The 5,988-nt window shown below is 40.3% G+C and overlaps 1 pseudogene; it reads right to left on the bottom strand.

Moving 5' to 3' along the window:
- Positions 1 to 351: 351 nt before the first annotated feature.
- Positions 352 to 671, bottom strand: LOC120590844 (60S ribosomal protein L37a-like; annotated as a pseudogene).
- Between the last annotated feature and the right edge of the window lie 5,317 nt (positions 672 to 5,988).

The raw sequence follows: 5,988 nt of genomic DNA, 5'->3' as shown, positions 1-5,988 counted from the left end.
TTTTCTTATGTGCTGTTACTTTTTATGGCATCTAGTTCCTTGCTGCATTTTTAAGTGAGGATTTTGTTTACATGGATGATAATTCCAGTATTTGTAGCCTGCTATGGTTCTGTTTGTGCTATCTGTAATTCATGTTGCTTCTTGTTAATGTCTTGGTTATTCTTATAACTAATTATCTTTGATTGTTTGCTCGAAACACCTGGAAAAAATACAGAAATAATTTAAGGTCTGGGATAATGTTATCTTCCTTTAGAGGTTTTTGTTTCCTTCCTTCCTCCCAACCTTCATCCCTTCATCCTTCCTTCCCTTTTCTATCTTTTCCTTTCTGCCTTTCTTTTGTCGTTATATACATTAACCCATTTGTTATAGGCTAGCAATATTTCAAATGGTAGAGCTTCTACTCGTGTTTTAGTTCCTTCAGTCTTCTAATGGCAGACTTTACCATGATGGCAGAAGTATTGTAGGTGTCCAGATACCACCTGCTACTACTGTTTTCATACAGGAACCATAGTGCCATATCCCCACAGCTTGTCTCTTATCTTGGTTTAGCCAAAGGAGCACGTGTACTTGGCATGCTGGCTGATTTCAATTTTCTTCACTATTTTCCTGAGGGAGGTACCATAATGGGTTCTGTATATACCAATTCTGACATTCTTGGTGCTTTTAGCCATGTCACCTCTAGGTCCAAGCCCAGAGAGGAGGTTTATTGTTTCTTTCTGCCAAGTGCCTCATGTCATTAGCAGTTAGAAATTTAGGCTTTAGATTGTTTATGCTCCTCCAGATGACCCATTGCACTGCAATTTGTTCCTACTTCAAGATACAGCTTTTGGGCTACAGTCTAGAGCAAGGTGTGTTTTCACTACTTTTAGTGGATACCAAAGCCAACCCTTGTCTTTCCAATTCCGTTTGTTGATGAAAAGACAACTTACTTCCTCTAGGTTGGCAATCCACTCCAAGGGCAAAAGTGGCTTTGGCACTACTTTCTGGACTCTAATCTTCCTGAATTTGACCAGGTAAATTCTATCTTTTATATAAGTCTTCAAGTAGATGCTTATTGTGTTTTATCTTCAGTGGGAACATTTGTCCAAATGACCTGTTTTCTCATTATCCACCTCTAGAAATTCAAGGTTGCATCTTGGTCATGAATAAGATGTTCAATTTCTGTGCTTTCACTTTCTACATCACCCTTGGGTGACTCATGGAGTTCCGCATAACCCCCAGATGATATCTTTTTATCGGTGACTCATTTGTTCATTCAATGGATAATTCATTTAGTGCCAAATATATTCTATCCTTTTTTTTTTTTTTTCCTAGAAATAAGGATTCGGTAATAAGCAAGAAGTTACTCTTTTGGTTAGGAGACAGACAACAAACCAGTTTTCATGAGAGGTTTTTAACTTGGGGCGATACCCATAAGATTGTTTAACAAGATTTTACATATATTTCCAGTCTTCTGGAGAAAGAATCTAGTTTTTATCACATTCTTGAAGGAGTCTGTAACTCAAAAAGTTTTAAAGAATCACTGCACTGCAGGATATTAATTTTAGCTTTTTCACATTAATATAAAGGTATAAATTAATCCTAATTTGTTATTTATTCTACATGGTGAGAATTGGAGTGTTGGATATTGATTCAATAAAACTCTACTTTTCAATAGACGTTTGACTAAATGTCTGCTGTGTGCTAGGCAATGGGATACTGAAGTAAATATGATAGCTTCTACTCTCAGAGCATCTGGACACAGGCCCCAAACAAACAATTATATCTAACCTGAAAGTGGTAGTTCTCAAATGTTGGTGATATAAGAATCACCTAGTCCACTTGTGAAAAACTGATCTTTTTTGGGTTCCTTCCCTTGACCCTGAGATTTCTGTTTAGGAGATCTGGAGTGAGTCTTGGAAATCCTCCCAAAGGTTCTGATACAAGTGTTGTTATACCACATTTTGAGAAATAATAAAAGTAACTTTTTGTAATACTATGTGCCTGCTATATACTATGTTCTACATTCATGCTATATAGTTTATTTACTCCTAAACAATACTTTTCCTCAATATTACAGATTAAGAAACAAGCACAGAATGGTTAAGTTCACTTGTCTAAGGTCACACAATTAGTACTAGAAGGGTTCAAACACATATCTTCAAGGGCAGGCTTGTGTCTCCCCTATGGATATGTAGCCTCCCAATTATGCAAGAGATATGTGAAGAGCTTATCTTGACCCTCAGTGGTTCTCTCATTTCCAGAATCTCCCCATTAAATTTCTGGCTAGGCCATCTCATATGAGACTACAAATTCAGGCTAACAGAGCTATGGGTTTCCTCATTTATTTCCTCCCAAGTTTATGATTTTTATTGACAGCACCACTAGTTAACTTTTTATGCCATCCACTCCAAGCCAAGTAGCTCCCTCCAGCAGTGGAGCTCCTGGCTTTCATTGTCGGCTTCATCCTAATAGCACTGTTTCACCACCATAGTTGGGGAATATGCTGGGATTGAGAGATGAGAGTCGCTTCTACCAAGAATGCTACAGACTCCCACTACTACCCAAAATCTAGCAAGGTTTTTTTTTAAAAAAATGAATAAATGATTCTTAATTTGTTGTTTCCCTTTGGTCAATTTCCAGAGCCTTCAAATGATTATTTTTGACAATTTTGTCCAGTTTATATTTGTTTTGCGGAGAGAATTTGAAGATATCCTCACTATCACAGAATTCCCCACTTATCCCATCAGGTTTGGGATTTGGTTTTACCCCACTTACAATCTAGTAAGTTAGCCCGTTACTGTTTCATGGATGCTGGCAGAAGACGCAAAATACCTGGATCAAAGACAAAGGACTTTGTTACTCATGACACAGCAAGTAGCACTACCATCAGCACAAAGGACTTTGTTACTCATGACACAGCAAGTAGCACTACCATCAGCACATTTGCATTGGTTCCTTTTGCTCATAAGTCCCATGGCGGTGACATGAAGAGGTCCAGGTTGCTGCTATACATGCAGTGAGTTTGTGTCATATCTGAGGAACAATGAGCTTGAGGAACCCATCCCTTTTATAGCAAGCAGTAGGCAAGCTTGTTCTTGGTCCTAGAGGGAGATATTACCTCATATCTCAAGGTGGCTCACTACCCTGAGAAATGGCCCAGGTAAAGAGTAGTCAAGGTCTTGCGTTGGCATTCCCAGCAAGAAATAGGAACACAAGAAATACATAGACAAACATCTTTGCCCGCTCATCTAAGTTCATTGGAAAGAAATTGTCGATATCTTTTAAATGTCTTATGATATGTAGCGGTTTCTTTTTAATTTCTAGTATTGTGTCTTTTTTCCTGAATAGTTTCACAAGTATTTTATTTTATTAGTCTTTTCAAAGGATCATCTTTTGCTCTTATTGATCTTTTTTTTTCTATTTAATTTCTGGTCCTGTTTTTGATATTTTCATCTTTTTATTTGGATTTCATTTTTTTTTTTATTCTAATGTCTTGATGTAGAAGTTTAGATAGTTGATTCTCTGGCTTTGTTTTCTGATACATACATTTAAGACTAGAAATTCCCCTCTAATTTAGATTTTAGCTATGTCCCTCAAGTTCTGGGATAAAATATTTTTAGTAACACTCAGATCGAAATATTTTAGGATTTCTGTTATGGTTTACTTTTCGACCTATTGGTTGTTTTGAAATGTGTCTTTTGATTACCAACTATCTAGAGGTTTTTCTAGTTATCTTTTTGTTTTTGATTTTTAGACTAATACCTAAGTGGTCAGAGAACACATTCTGTATTATTTTAATCTTTCGATTTGTTTCTATTTTGCTTTGTTGAGTCTTGTTGCTCTATGGACTAAAATAGTCTAATTTTGTTAATGTCTGATTTTGTTAATGTTACGTGTGTACCTGAAAAAAATATGTATTCTGAAATTGCATTGGATGCCATAATCTGTGTATGTCAATCAGGTCAAGTCCATTAATCATGTTCAAATCATTTATACCCTTACCGATTTATGTGGAGTCTGCTGGTCATATGTAAGATATCCAGGGAAATGGTAGAGTAAGCTAAAGATGACAGAGGCTCAAGAACTTTGAAACACTAGCATTTAATGCTAAGGGCTTCGGGGTATGAAGCCACAGGAAAAACATTTTACATGTCAGAGAAGCCATCTCTTCTCTGATTTAATTAGCACTCCTTCCCAATTTCCTCTGTTTTATTTCATTCATTCATTCACTATCATTGAATGGATCTGAAACTGTCTTGCTTGTTTAAGTGTCTATTGTCTGTCTCCTGGATTAGACTGCAAAATCTCCATTAGGCCTGGGACCACGTGTGTCTTGTTCACAGTATATCCCTAGTGCCTAGCACACGTAAGACACCAAACATTTGTGGCATAAGTGATCGGTGTATTTTCTTGAAATGTATACCTAATAATTTGGGTAGAAAATTTAATAAACTCGTAACTAATTTAAAATATTTTCTTAGTACAACATATAATTACTTATGAAAAACAGTGCAAAATTTGAAGCAATTTGAACCAAAATGGAAAAAGTCAAGTGAATTTGCCCTCGATATTAGTGACTTTAGGTTTATTTATTTATGCACGCGACGTGGATGGTGAATGGGGAAATAAATGTTTATCACATTTGCCATTAGTAGTATTTCAGTGAAAAAAAAGGCATTTATTTGAAGGATTGTCAGAGGAAGAACAGAGGCTGAATTTTAAGAAGTTTAATAAGATAAAGGCTACGCTGACATCAAGGAAATAGAGTATTTGGAGGAGACAACTTTGTCAATTGCCAGAGAGACTCCGGGGCGAAACGAGGGCAACAAAAGTATCATTTGGACTTAGTAACGAGGCCACTGTTTACCTGAAAAGTTGAAATAGAATTGTTGGGAAGTGGAGTGAAGAGAAACCAGCTGTCAGTGGGTAATGAATTGTGTTAACATGGTGCTTAATTGGGCGTTTCCCCATGTGATCGCTACCTACTAGTGCCTACCTTCAATAGCCCATCCTGTTGTAGGGTCAGGGAAGAGGAAAAAATAACTCAGCTCTACCTATGGGAAGCCTCTGAGACCCAGGTACGGACCCTGCAACCCCACTTTACTGTCCGTTGTCTCCATTGTTAGGTAACTGGATTCCTTCTCAGCAGGGAATAGGGATTGCCTGAGAACTAGAAGCGGGTGGCGGTGCTATTTTTGAGTAAGATTGGGAGCTTGAGACAGACATGAAAGGATCAAGTACTTGGCTTTATAATACTTTCTATGTTTCTTTTACTCGATTGCTTTTTTGTTCTCCCTTAATATTCAATGGCGTTCCAGTGCTTCGGTTGTGGAAAAATAACCTGAGAAAGGTGGCTTTTGGGGGAAGCGGGTGATGCGCCGCGCATCCCTGGCCAGGGATGTAGTTGACGACAGCAACATTCAGTGAGAGAGCCTTAAAGTGAAAGGAAAAACAATCAGGCAATCAGGGAGGGCCGAGACTCTGCACCTCGGGAGGGTCTAGGGTCTGTTCGGTAAGAAGGGCCGTTCCGCTCGTTGAGCTTAGGCGCTCCTGTCTGGGAGCCGGGACTTTCCCGCGGGCTCGGCTGGGGGACACGCAGGCCAGACGCGGGAGCGGCGGCTGCAGCCACATCGCAGCACCCAGGTCTGTAAGGAGCAGACACAGCGGCATTCCCCCCACCCACGCACTCTCCGGCCTCGAAGTTGGGGCTTATGGGGACATTAAAGAAGAAGTTGCAGCGCAAGAAGAGTCCATAGTTGCGTGAGAGTCCCGAAGCGTGATTTCCCCTCCGCCCTGCCGAAAGACTCGCTTCTTCCTTCTGCGCGGAGGAATCCAGGCACGGTACCAGCCGACTCGCGGGGGCGGTGCTGCGTCGAGGAGCCCCGGGGGGCGGCGGGTCCCGCGAGGCCTACGCGGGGTTACGCGTCAGCGCGTCCCTGAGGGTGGGGACCCCGCGGTCCCGCGACTTCCGCGCGCCGGGCGGGGCGGGGCGGGGCGGGGCTTACG

Source organism: Pteropus medius, unplaced genomic scaffold, assembly GCF_902729225.1.
Source record: "Pteropus medius unplaced genomic scaffold, Ma_sr-lr_union100, whole genome shotgun sequence".
Taxonomy (NCBI): Eukaryota; Metazoa; Chordata; class Mammalia; order Chiroptera; family Pteropodidae; genus Pteropus; species Pteropus medius.
The sequence above is the reverse complement of the archived record's forward strand: the minus strand, read 5'-3'. Positions and strand labels throughout refer to the sequence as shown.